Source organism: Ictidomys tridecemlineatus, chromosome 4, assembly GCF_052094955.1.
Source record: "Ictidomys tridecemlineatus isolate mIctTri1 chromosome 4, mIctTri1.hap1, whole genome shotgun sequence".
Classification (NCBI taxonomy): domain Eukaryota; kingdom Metazoa; phylum Chordata; class Mammalia; order Rodentia; family Sciuridae; genus Ictidomys; species Ictidomys tridecemlineatus.
This window is the reverse complement of record NC_135480.1, coordinates 72,703,444-72,718,344: the sequence shown is the minus strand read 5'-3', so window position 1 is coordinate 72,718,344 and position 14,901 is coordinate 72,703,444. Positions and strand designations below refer to the sequence as shown.

At 32.9% G+C, this 14,901-nt stretch overlaps 1 protein-coding gene and 1 pseudogene across 7 annotated transcripts in view; one reads left to right on the top strand and one right to left on the bottom strand.

Annotated features, from left to right (window-relative positions):
- Window positions 1-14,901, top strand: part of Dlg2 (discs large MAGUK scaffold protein 2) — a 1,969,681-nt gene that overhangs the window by 66,127 nt on the left and 1,888,653 nt on the right. The window lies entirely within an intron of this gene.
- Window positions 7,128-9,344, bottom strand: LOC144377151 (60 kDa heat shock protein, mitochondrial pseudogene; annotated as a pseudogene).

The window sequence follows — 14,901 nt, the reverse complement described above, 5'->3', positions numbered from 1 at the left end:
GGCAATATTACCAAAAGTTCTCTATAGGTTTAATGCAATGCCAATCAAAATCCCAATGGCATTTCTTGTAGAAATAGAGAAAGCAATCATGAAATTCATATGGAAAAATAAAAGACCCAGAATCAAAAATAATGCTAAGCAGGAAGTGTGAATCAGGTGATATACCGATACTGGACTTCAAACTATATTACAGAGCAATAGTAACAAAAACAGCATAGTACTGGTACCAAAACAGGCAGGTGGACCAATGGTACAGAATAGAGGACACAGAAACCAATCCACAAAAATACAACTATCTTATATTTGATAGAGGGGCTAAAAGCATGCAATGGAGGAAGGATAGCATCTTCAACAAATGGTGCTGGGAAAACTGGAAATCCATATGCATCAAAATGAAACTGAATCCCTTTCTCTCGCCATGTACAAAAGTTAACTCAAAATGGCTCAAGGAGCTTGATATCAAATCAGAGACATGGCGTCTGATAGAAGAAAAAGTTTGCTACGATCTACATATCGTGGGGTTGGGCTCCAAATTCCTCAATAGGACACCCATAGCACAAGAATTAATAACTAGAATTAACAAATGGGACTTACTCAAACTAAAAAGTTTTTTTTTCAGCAGAAGAAACAATAAGAGAGGTAAATAGGGAGCCTACATCCTGGGAACAAATCTTTACTCCTCACACTTCAGATAGAGCCCTAATATCCAGAGTATACAAAGAACTCAAAAAATTAGACAATAAGAAAACAAATAACCCAATCAACAAATGGGCTAAGGACGTGAACAGACACTTCTCAGAGGAGGACATACAATCAATCAACAAGTACATGAAAAAATGCTCACCATCTCTAGCAGTCAGAGAAATGCAAATCAAAACCACCCTAAGATACCATCTCACTCCAGTAAGATTGGCAGCCATTAGGAAGTCAAACAACAACAAGTGCTGGCGAGGATGTGGGGAAAAGAGTACACTTGTGCATTGTTGGTGGGACTGCAAATTGGTGCAGCCAATTTGGAAAGCAGTATGGAGATTTCTTGGAAAGCTGGGAATGGAACCACCATTTGACCCAGCTATTCCCCTTCTCGGTCTATTCCCTAAAGACCTAAAAAGAGCATGCTACAGGGACACTGCTACATCGATGGTCATAGCAGCACAATTCACAATAGCAAGACTGTGGAACCAACCTTGATGCCCTTCAATGGTTGAATGGATAAAAAAATGTGGCATTTATACACAATGGATTATTACTCTGCATTAAAAAATGACAAAATCATAGAATTTGGAGGGAAATGGATGGCATTAGAGCAGATTATGCTAAGTGAAGCCAGCCAATCCCTAAAAAACAAATGCCAAATGTCTTCTTTGATATAAGGAGAGTAACTAAGAACAGAGTAGGGAGGAAGAGCATGAGAAGAAGATTAACATTAAACAGGGATAGAGGTGGGAGGGAAAGGGAGAGAGAAGGGAAATTGCATGGAAATGGAAGGAGACCCTCAGGGTTATACAAAATTACATACAAGAGGAAGTGAGGGGAAAGGGAAAAATAATACAAGGGGAAGAAATAAATTACAGTAGAGGGGGTAGAGAGAGAAGAGGGGAGGGGAGGGGAGGGGAGGGGGGATAGTAGAGGATAGGAAAGGCAGCAGATTACAACAGACACTAGTATGGCAATATGTAAATCAATGGAAGTATAACTGATGTGATTCTGCAATTTGTATACGGGGTAAAAATGGGAGTTCATAACCCACTTGAATCAAAGTGTGAAATATGATATATCAAGAACTATGTAATGTTTTGAACAACCAACAATTAAAAAAAAGACTATAGACTAGGTCTCAAAAGACATTTCAATATATTTAAAAAGACTGAAATTATACAAAGTATGCTTTCCAACCACAAACAAATCAGATTGAAAATCAAGAGAAGAAATATGAAAAAAAATCATAAGTATGTGTTTGACAGTGATCAAAGAAGCACTTACAATTAGAAAAATGTAACAAAACAAAAACATGCCAAACTTATGGCATGTGGTTGAAGTAGCTCTCAGAAGGAAATTAATAGCTCTAAATGTCTACATTAAAAAAAGAAAAATTATTTCAAATTAATAACCTAATCTTGTCCCTTAAGAACTTGAAAAATAATAAACTAAGCCCAAAGTAAGCAAAGAAAAATTAATGGTAAAGATTAGAGCTAAGATAAATAGAATATAAAATAGAGAAACAATAGAGAAAATCTATGGAACCAAAATTGTTTTTTTTGAAATTATCAACAATATAAGATCCAAAACTTTAAAAGTTTTAGAAGGAAGCATATATTTAGTACTTTGCAATGGATTGAATGTTTGTATCTCCCCAACATTTTATTTATTGAAATCCTAACCTCCAAGCTGATGGAATTAGGAGATGGAGCATTTGGAAGTAATTAGATCATCAGGGTGGATCACTCATGAATGAAAGTTCAGAGAACTCTTTTTCCCTTTTTCATCATATGAGGTTAACAATGAGAAGTCAGCAGTCTGAAATCTCGAAAAGGTTATATTTATGAAACCTGACCATTGCTAGTACCCTGTTCTTGGATTTCGAACCTCCAGAATCACATGTGAGAACTAAATGTTTGTTGTTTAAACCACTTAGACTATTGTAGTCTGTTAATGCACCACAAACTGACTAAGAGAATTGTCATGACCTTGGATTAGGTAATGATTTTTATTTTTTAAACTATTTATTTGAAGTACACTTTACTGTCATGTGTATCTAAAAAGATAAGATCCCATTCCTGTGGTTGTACATGATATGGAGTTTCACTAGAGATATATTCATATATGAACATAGGAAAGTTATGTATGATTCATTCTGTCTTTCCTATTTCAATCTCCCCTCCCTTAACTTCATTTCCCTTTGTCTAATTCATTAAACTTCTATTCTTCCCTCCCCACCCCTTGTTTTATGTTAGCATCCACATATCAGAAAGAACATTTGACCTTTGATATTTTTGGGATTCAGTTATTTCATCTGGCAGTCTTATTTCACCTGATAGTCTCAAAAATCCATCCATTTACCAGCAAAAGTTATAAATTCATTCTTTTTTTTATGTCTGAGTACTTTTCCATTGAGTACATATACCATTATTTTCTTCATCCATTCATCTGTTGAAGGGCATCTAGGTTGGATCCATAGCTTAGCTATTGTGAATTGAGCTGCAATAAACATTAATATTATTTTTTAAATAAGCTACCCAAAGCACAAATAACAACAGAAAAAATACAATAAATTGGACTTCTTAACAAATTTTTCTTAATAAAAGTGAAAAGGTAACTCACATATGGAAAAATATTTATAAATCATGCATCTGTTAAGAATATCTAGAATATGTAAAGAATTCTTTGAATTAATATAAAAAGACAAAAAGCCAAATTCAAAAATTGTCAAAAATTTTAAGAGATATTTTCTCCTAAAAAGATGCACAAATAGGCAGTGAACATGTGAAAAGATGCTCTCAGCATCATTAATTATTAGGAAAATGTGAATCCAAACCTCAAAGAAATATCAGTTCACAATCACTAGATGGCTATAATAAAAACAAATGAAAAATAATAATTATTGGCAAAGATGGAAACTATAAAACTTTGCTATGAAAAATTTAAAAGACTTGAATAAATGGCAATATATTCCATTTCCATTGCTTAGCATTGTTAAGAAGTCAATTCTCAAATAGTTCTATACATTCAAGCACTGTCAGTCAAAATCTCTGCAGACTTTTTTTAAAATTGAAAAATGATTTTACAATTTACAGAAATGAAAAAAACTCCTAGAATAGCTAACTTAATTTTGAAAAAGAAGGACAAATTAGAGGAGTTATAACATCTAATTTCAAGACTTATTATAAAGCTAAAACAATCAAGACAATGTGGTATTGGCATAAGGATATACTTACAGATCAATGGAACAGGAAAGAGTCTCCAAAAGTAGACCCAGTATACAGGATAAATTGTTGACAAAGGTGCCAAAATAATTCAATGGGGAAAATGATAATTTTTTAAACAAATGGTGCTAGAAAGAACAACTGGATAGGTATGTAATTTATTCACATCATAGAGAGAATCACCTCAAAATGGATTATGGACCTATTCATAGAATTGAAAAATATAAACCTCTAGAAGAAAAACTAGGGAAATTCTTGCAACCATGGAGTAGACACATTTCTTAGGACCCCAAAATGTGAAAGAAGCAGTTGAAAAGCTGAACCTTATAAAAGTTAAAAATTTCTGCCCTTCAAAAGACATCATCAAGAAAAGAAAAAGGAAGCCAGAGTCTGGGGGAAAGTATTTATGATGCATATATCTGACAGTTTAGAAAGGACTCTTAGGACTTTAGAATAAAAAGATAAACCACTCAATAAAAAGTGGAAAAAAAGTTAAGACACTTCACAAAACAAGATATTCTATTGGCATATGAGTACATTACAGTATGTTCACCATCTGTAGTCATTAGGGAAATGTAAATTAAAGCCACAATGAGATACCATAATTTTAGGTAGCTTAAAACTAAAAAGGCTCGAAATATCAAATGTTGTCAGGAACACATACATTTCTGGTAGAAATGTGAAATGATATTATTATCACTTGGAAAGCATTTGGTAGTTTCTTAAAAAGTTAAACTTTTATTTATCCCAAACTTACCATTCTCTATTTGTATATGTTTACACAAGGACAATGAAAATATTTGTTCACACAAAGCATTATAGGAATGTTTATAGCAGCTTTATTCATGGTAGCAGCAGACTGGATCCCATATGTCATTAGGTGAACAGATAAATCAACTTTGGTAAATACATATAATGGAATACTATTTAACAATTAAATAAAATCCATTAAACTATGTACAACATAAATAAATTCCCAAAACATTATGTTAACAAAGTAAGCCAGATACAAAAGAGTACATATGATATGATTTCACTTATATGAAATTCTATTTAAAAATTAATTAATTTTGACAGAAAGCATATTAGTAATTGCTTGAGGTTTGGAGTCCAGGGGTAGGAGCACAGATTGAGAAGTGGCATATAGGAATTCTTTTTAGTCCATTCGCTTATTGATGAACATTTGGGGTATATTATGAAAAAGCGGTTGTAAATATTTCATACAATTCTTGTAATGAAAATTCTCTATATTTTGTTTGTTGTTGTATTCCATGAGTAGACATTTGTAAAAATGCATCCTATTTGTAAATTATACCTCAATAAAATTGATTTAAAAAAATTCACTGAGGCTCAATGATGTGAAGATACTTAATCAAGTTTATATAGTGACAGAATTAATTGAAACCCTTTCCTCTTTCTATTATGATAAACAGTCTTTTAATATTCACAACAGGTGCTTGAACAATAGTAAATTGAATATAAACCACAGCAGAGGAATTAAAGCCTTTAAAGGTGAGACAAGAAAAATATGCAGCTGCCCCTATAGATGCTTGGTTCTGCATCTGTGCTTCATCCAAACCCTGATTCAAATTACTATGAGTTGAAAGTATTTGAAAAAAACCCATTGTATCTCTACTGAACATGTGCAGGCTTTTCTTCTTGTCATTATTCCCTACACAATGCAATATAACAACTATTTACATAACATTTAAATGGTATTAGGTTTTATAAGTAATATAGAGATAATATAAATTATATGGGAAGATGTGCATAGGTCATATACAGAAAGTACAATATTTTACATAAGGGGCTTGAGTATTGATGGATTTTGTTATCTGTGGAGGGGAGTGTCATGGATACAATTCCCTATAGATGCTAAGGGATTACCCTATATTTCATTCTGGAGGTGTAATTAGTGGAAAGGATAGGAAAGATAACTTAGATATTCTCTTCTCTTTGTTTATTGTAACTAGGGCTCAATGTGATATATTTTTAAATCAAAATTATTTTTAATTATAATAATCTATCACTAGACTGCCATCTCATTAAAGGAAGGAGCTTCACCTAATTCACTTCTATTTCTAGATCTGAATTTACATAAAGGCTTAATACATGGGAATGAATGAGTGAATGAGTGAGAAGTATGTGGTAGGGCTCTAGTGAATACTTCCTGTTTGTTAACAGGTATAAGAATACGCCACTTTTGAATTGGAGGAAAACAATGCTAAAATAAACAATGGAAGTTTGGTTTTAGAAGTTTGTATTAGATCTGATTTGCCATTTATTGACTGTGTGATTTAGAGCAAAGTTATTTTATCTCTCAGAATCCTATGTTTTAAAATGAAAATTAAAGGTAGTAATATTTATGGGGTTGGTTTTGAGAATGTGTGGAATAATATATTGTAATATATTTTCTGACTGAAACCTTATAACCTTATGGTTCAGCATGGTAACTGGTATACTATAAGTGCTAAAATCATTGCCATAGCATCATTCATTATTAAATTATGTGGGAGAGAAATCTTGATTAAAAGACTTACACATCTAAGAGAACTAACTGTGCTAGAGAATGAATGGAACATTTGCTAGGTTTATATCAGTGAAGTTAATATATAATACTTTCCATCAGTATAGAACCACATTTGCCAACACTTCTTATGAGATTGATTTGACAAGAGTCTTCTTTTTTATGTTTTATCCAATTAAGCACTTATTACCAAATATGCTTCTGTCTTTATTATGCTATGACTTTATATTTCTAATTGCTAATATAAGAGCAGTCTTGAATTAAGGTTTAAGCCTTAATTTGAAAATTATGTATGTAGTTTCTCTATTGTAATATTGACAGGAATTATAGGGCTTTTGAAAGTTCTTTTGTAATTTACTGTCAGTTCAAGTAAAGAGAAATATGGAAGTTTACACAGATTTTTTTTTAAAAAGAACTTTATAGAGGTTTAAATTATTACAACAAAGTTTATCCATTATAAGTGTACTTTCAACAAATTTTAGTAAGACTTTCAAGTGGCAAAATGATCAGTGCAATACAGTTTTATAATATTTTATAATATTCACTGTAAAAAAAAGGTCCTTACTGTCAGCCCCAGACTATAACTGGTCTGTTCTTTGTCTCTATAAATTTGCCTTTTCTGGACATTTCATATAAGTTGAATCTTACAATATGTTATCTTTTGTGTCCACTTGTCCTTTACTTATTTTTTTAACTTTAAACAAATTTTTATTACACAAAGGTTGTCACATAATTGGATATTTTTCTACTTTGTACACATTATTCTCCACAGAAAGGCTGCTTCTGAACTTCTCATCTGGTGATGGCAAGCACTAAAATCCTGATTTTAGCAGAATAGTAGTAGAAATGCCTCAATGATTTAAGTTGAAAGCAGTACATGGCTCTTGCACCCAGTATCAGGAATGTACAAATGTCTTTATTCAAAAATAAAAAATAAATTATTTGTAGGCAAGGACAATGACAGCAGTAAACCATTATATACTGTCAACTGAAACCAGTAACTGATGGTTATAGTGATTTTCTTAAACATCAACCAGCCTTTTCTTCAGTCATTTTCAACTGACTTCTCTGAAGTTATTGGTGAGGAACCCTGCCTTGAGCTTCCTGTCACAGTTCATTAATAATGGTAAAGCACTATTCTGAGAATTAGAACATGCCACCTCCCATACCACCTCCCATTCCACCCATTCCACCCATTGCAGGGTCCTTTTCTTCTTTAGGAATTTCTGTGACTAAGACTTCTGCTGTAGTTAACAGAGAAGCAACTCCAGCAGCATCCAGTAAGGCAGTTCTTACTACTTTTGTTGGATCAGTGATTCCTTTTTCTACCATATTCACAAAATCTCCAAGCATAGCATCATAGCCAACTTCTGAGGAACTCTGCAGAATTTTCTCCACTATTAAAGAGCCTTCAACACCTGCATTCTTAGCAATAGTCATTGCAGGAATTTTGAGTGTTCTTTTAATGATTTCTATACCAATTTTCTGATCTTCATTAGCTGGAGTTAGTGAGTCAAAGGCTGGAATGCACGGAAGCAGAGCACAGCCCCCACCCAGAACAATGCCTTCTTCAACTGCAGCTATTGTAGCATTGAGGGCATCTCTAACTCTGTCTTTCTTTTCATTCACTTCGAAATCACTTGTCCCACCAACCTTCAGCACAGCTACTCCATCTGAAAATTTTGCCAGTCGTTCATTCAGTTTTTCCTTTTCATATTCACTATTTGTCGTTTCTAATTGCTCTGTAATTTCTTGAATACGCTTTTCAATTTGAGTTTTATCACCTTTTCCTTTCAAAAGCATGGCATCATCTTTGGTGACAATGACTTCTCCAACTTTTCCTAAATCATGAGGCTGAACATCTTCAATATTTTCAAACCCTCCTCACCAAACACTGCACCACCAGTAGCAATAGCCATATCTTTAAGTTGGTTCTTTCTGTTGTCACCAAAACCTGGAGCTTTAACTGCCACAACCTGAAGACCAACTTCCAGCCTTTTCAAAACAAGTGTACTTAGAGCTGCTCCATCAACATCTTCAGCAATTATGACCAATGGTTTACGGTGAGCATTGGCAATTTCAAGAGCAGGTACAATGGACTGGACGCTAGAAATTTTCTTTTCACTCAACAGAACATAAGCATCCTGGAATTCACATTTCTGACCTTTTGATGTATTAATAAAGAACGGAGAGGGAGAGATATAACCTCTATCAAACTTCATGCCTTCAATAATTTCTAATTCATCCTCAAGTGTTTTTCCATCCTTTACTGTAATCACACCCTTTCTTCCAACCTTTTTCATTGCATCAGAAATAATGTTGCCAATTTCTTTGTCTCCATTTGCAGAAATGGTAGCAACCTGAGCAATTTCTTCAGGAGTTGTCACAGGTTTAGACTGCTTCTTGAGTTCAGCAATTACAGCATCAACTGTTAACATCACACCTCTCCTGATTTCCACAGGATTAGCACCCTTGCTAATCTTCTCAAAGCCTTCTTTGGCAATGGAGCGTTCCAGTACAGTAGCGGTGGTGGTGCCATCCCCGGCCTCTTCATTTGTATTATTGGCAACATCTTGAACAAGTTTAGCTCCAATATTTTTGTATTTATCCTTTAAATCAATTGACTTTGCAACAGTCACACCATCTTTTGTTACTTTGGGACTTCCCCAACTCTGTTCAATAATTACTGTTCTTCCCTTTGGCCCCATTCTAACAGCTATAGCGTCGGCTAAAAGGTCTACACCTTGAAGGATTAAGGCTTAGGCATCTGCACCAAATTTTATATCTTTGGCATAAGCCCAAGTGAGATGAGGAGCCAGTGCCCTAGACACTGGTCTCATCTGGCGAAGGACTGTGGGAAGTCGAAGCATTTCTGCGGGGCGTCGGCAGGGAGTGCACAGGCAAGGCAGACCCTCTGCGGCGAGTGAGGGTTGTCCTTTACTTATAATGTTTTTGTTTCATCTATACTATAGGCTGTATCAGTAGTACATTTCTTTTTATTGTTGAATGATATTCCACAATATATCTGTGTGCCACATTTTAAAAAGATCCATACTCCAGTTGGTGGACACTTGGAGTATTTATATATTTATATATATATTTAATGTATATATGTATATATATAAATTCAACTTATATATAATGTGTATATATACGTATGATATGAATATATATATGTATATATATATAATATTTCTCTAAACATTTATGTAAATGCATTGGTATAGACCTATATATTCATTTCTTTTTGGTAGATTCCTAGATGTGAAATTGCTATGTTATGCCAAGTTTATGTTTAACTTTTACAAAAACTTCCAAATTATTTTTCAAAATGACAGTGCCATTTTACAATCCCTCTTGTATTGTATGATGATTCCTGCTCTCCACATTTTTTCTAATACTTCATATTGTCTTTTTTATTTTAGATATTTTATTGGGTGTTTAGTAATATCTTATTGTGTGTCCCTAGTGATCCATGGAGTTGAATATCTTCTGTTATGCTTACTAGTTTTTGCATATGTTCTTTGGTGAAATGTCTCTTCAAATATTTTGCCCATTTTAAAATTTGTTTATCTTTTCTTTAGTTAAAAATTATTTTATATATTAGATATGAATGCTTTAAATATATGATTAAATATTTCCCCTAGTCTTTAGATTGTATTCATTTAGGTTTTAGTAAGTCCAGTGTATTGATTTTTTTCTTTTACCCTTTTCTAACCTGATTAGTATATTATTTTTTTTACATTCTTTTAGACATTTTATACTTTAGTTTTTACATTTAGATCTGTGATCCATTTTGAATTAAATTTTGAGTATGGTGTGAAGTAAGGGTCAATTCTTTTTCTTTTATATATATATATATATTTTAAGTCTTTCTTTTTTTCTTTTTTTATTGGTTGTTCACAACATTACAAAGCTCTTGACATATCATATTTCATACATTAGATTGAAGTGGGTTATGAACTCCCAATTTTACCCCAAATGCAGATTGCAGAATCACGTCGGTTACACATCCACAATTTTACATAATGCCCTATTAGTAATTGTTGTATTCTGCTACCTTTCCTATCCCCTACTATCCCCCCTCCCCTTCCCTTACATCTTTTTCTTTTATATTTTGCATATGGATCTTCAATAGTCTTAGTCCCATTTGTTGAAAAGATTATCCTTTCCCTAGTAAATTGTCTTGACACCTTTGTGGATAGACTTCTCTTTTAGTCTCTCGAAGAATGAGGAAACATTTTAGTCTTTTCTAGACTTTGACAACTAATTCTACAATTTAAATTTGAAAAGCATTTTCATTTCCAAGGAAATAAATCATTTTTCTTCACTTTTTGATGTCTGTAGGAAATATAGTCATAACCATTTGAGTTTTTAAGTAAAAACTTTGTTAATGATTTTTTTCCTTAAGATATTATCATTTCTTTTAATACAAAAGTCTATAGGTATCTATACTCACTATAAGGTTTTTAAATTTGAGACACCTTGCTTGTTGCTGGTGTTGATTTTCTACATGGATGGCAACTTCAGTGCTTAAAAAATTTTATATAATATTTACTTATTTTAAATAGCTTGAATTTAAAGTTTTGTGTTTCCATCATATCAAACTAGCCTTCCAGGGGACAGGTACCACAGAAATTTAGTTATCTGATGAAATGTTTTCTCCTTATCTTTTTTTAAAAGATAACTAGAAGAGAGATATTTGTAGCAAGGTTTTGATTGAAGTTAGTCATTTAAAGAACAATTTTGTAGGCTCTACTGGGGACTGTGAGGCATTTTTGTTTTGTTATTCTGCTGTCACTCTGATTACCTGGTGCACATGGGTGGGCTCATATTTCCTGAGTTGTTAAATCTGAGCAGCTGTCCAACTCATCACATCTGCTACTACATCTGTTCTGTAGATTCCCTTAGGCTTTTGGATTTTAGAAAAATGATTATATCTTAATAAGAAAATTAATTATATAAAAAGTAACACAAACTCCTATTAATCTGTAGAAATGCTTTACAGTCAAAAGGCCTTGTGATATTTTCATAAAATTAACTTGCAAACACTTAGTGGATTATAATCAAAACAATAATTCACTTGACTTTGTAAAGAACAATTTTCAGACTAAAATAATATGACTTTATGATAGTCTTCTATTTGTCAAAGTGAAATGATAAATGACGAAGGAACCACCATATAATTCTGTTTAAAAGTAATTTTGATTGATTATAGTGGCTTTCAAAATGAAATTTTCAGAGTATGAGAGTTAGTGGGTGATTATGGGCAGAAGCGCAGAGGATGCTAAATCAGTGAAATGCTATGCTCTCGATTGAAATTTGGATGGGGTAGAACTTGAGTTTCACATTATGAGACTTCATGTAACTGTAATAATACACACACAATGAAGATACTTTTTGTATTTGGTTCCTAGAACATTGTATTGGAAATTTATACAAAGTTCATTTCCACAATATCTCAATGTAAAACCTTAGTTTTATGTGACCATCAAAACATCACAGCATTACTTGTGACAAGCCATTGTTCTAAGTGTCAAGAATTGTCTTCTGGGTGTCTGGATGTTTACATTATTTGATATTTAGTTAAATTAACATAAAATTTGAAATTACTATTCCTGTTTTGATCTTCATACTTAAAACAATAAGAATTTTATAATGCTTTTAAAAAATTAATTTTACACATTGTAATTATATATATTTAAGGGACATAAGTGTAAAATTCCAATACACCTAACTGTGTAATGATCAGATCAAGGTAATTAACATTTCTATCACCTCAGGCATATTTCATTTCTTTGCAGGGGACAAAGTCCTTTGTATTAGCTATTTTGATATAATCAATTACTAATTTTCAGTCATAGTTATTGTACTGATACTGGTCTATAGAACAATAGAAGGGATTCCACCATCCAACTTCCTCCCTATTCCCAGTAACCATTCTTTTTCCATCCCTTTCTTCCCCATATCCTTCCCATGCTCTGGTAACTAACTTTCTTCTGCTGTTTCTTTGAGATCAACTTTTTAGTGTCCATATAGGAAAACATGCAATATTTGCCTTTCTGTGTCTGACATTTTATTTAGCATTATGCCATTCAGTTCCATCCATGGTTCTGCAAAAGACAGAATTTCATTAGTTTTTGTGATTGAATAATATTCCAACATGTAAACATATTGCATTTTCTTTATCCATTGATGAATACCTAGGTTGAATTAGTATTTTGATAATTGTAATAGTGTTGAAATAAGCATGCAATTAATCTCTAGGATGGACAAAGAACTGAAAAAAAAAATGTAACACCAAACCAAACCAAACAAAACCAAACAAAAACCAAATAACCCAATCAGTAAATGGGCAAAGGAGCTGAACAGGTACTTCAAAGAAGAAGAAATATGAATGGTCAACAAATATATGATAAAATGTTTGACATATATAGCAATTAGAGAAATGCAAATTAAAACCACACTGAGATTCCATCTCACTCTATTCCAAATGGCATTTATCAAGAATACAAGTGGGCTGGGGCTGTAGCTCAGTGGCAAAGTGCATGCCTAGCATGTGTGAAGCAATGGGTTTGATCCTTAGTACTGCATAAAAATAAATAAATAAAATAATTAAAAAATGCAAGTAACAATAAATGTTGGCAAGGATGTGTGGGAAAAAGGTTCACTTCTACATTGCTGGTGGGATTGAAAATTAGTGCAACCACTATGGAGATTCCTTAGAAAACTTGGAATGGAAGCACCATTTGACCTACTTATCCCATCTCTCAGTCTACAACCAAAGGACTTCAAGTCAGCCTACTAAGGTGACACAGCCACATCAATGCTTATAGCAGCTCAATTCACAATAGCTAACCTATGGTACCAACTTAGCTGCCCTACAACAATGAAGGGTAAAGAAAATGTGGTATATGTACACAATGGGATATTACTTGGCCATAAAGAAGAATGAAATTATGGCATTTTCCAGTAAATGGATAAAAATGGAGACTACCATGCTAAGTAAAGTAAGTCAGTCCCAAAAAACCAAAGGCTGAATGTTCTCTCTGATATGTGGATGCTAACACGCAAAAAGGAAGGGTAGGGAGGGGAGGATTTGAAATTCATTGGATTAGACAAAGGTAAATGAAGCGAAGGAAGGAGGGATGGGAATAGTAAAGAGAGTAGAATGAATTTGATGCAACTTTCCTGTCCTTATATATGAATACACTACTGGTATACTTCCACACCATGTACAATTACAAGAATGGAATCCTAATTAGAATAAGTTATACTCCATATACATATAATATATTAAAATACACTCTACTGTCACATATATCTAAAACGAACAAATAAAAAATTAAAAAAAGAAGTTTCAAGAAAACAAAGAAATAAGCATGCAAGTGCAAATGTCTTTTCAATATACTGATTTCAGTTCCTTTAGATATATACCCACTAGTAGAATTGCTGGATCATGGACTATTTACATTTTTTAAAAAATTTTATTTTAATTAGGTATATATGACAGCAGAATGCATTTTTCTTCATTGTACACAATTGCAGCACAACTTTCCATTTCTCTGATTGTACATGATGTAGTGTCACACCATTTGTGCAGTCATGATAAACAGATGGCATTACATTAAAAAGTTTCTACACAGCAAAAGAAACAAGAGCAGGAAGAGAGAACCCACAGAATGGGAGAAAGTTTTTGCTAGCTACTTTTACAACAGAGGATTAATATGAAAAGAACTAAAAAAAAATTAAACACACACTCACACAAACTGAATTAATAAATGGAAACACAAACTAATCAGACACTCTCAAAAGAAGAAATATAAATGGCCAACAAATACATGAAAAAAATATTCAATATCTTTAGAAATTTTGGAAAGGCAAATCTATGTTGACACTTCTCTCACCCCAGTTAGAATGGCAGCCATCAAGAATACAAATAATAATAACTGCTGGAGACGATATCAGGGAAAATGAACACTGAAACACCATTGATGGGTTTGTACAACCACTATTGGAGACAGAATAGAGGTTTCTCAAAAGACTAGAAATGGAACTAAGGTAGGAGAGAAGACATAAGAAATGGTATAATGAAAACATATGGGAGAATGCAAGAGTGGCCATATTTAAAGTTTGCTTTCACATGGATTAAAAGTCCAAGTTTAACAGAGCTGAAATCAATGAAATTGAAACAAAAAAATTAAAAACATAGACAAAACAAAAAGTTAATTCTTTGAAAAAATAAATAAAATTGATAAACACAGAGCCATGCTCATGAAGGGAAAGAGAGAGAAAATTCAAATTACTAAAATTCATGATGAAAAAGGAAATATCACAATGGACCCTACTGAAATGCAGAAGATAATCAGAAACTATTTTGAAAATTTATACCCAATAAAATAGAAATTCTTGAAGACATTGACAAATTTCTAGAGACATGTGACTTGCCCA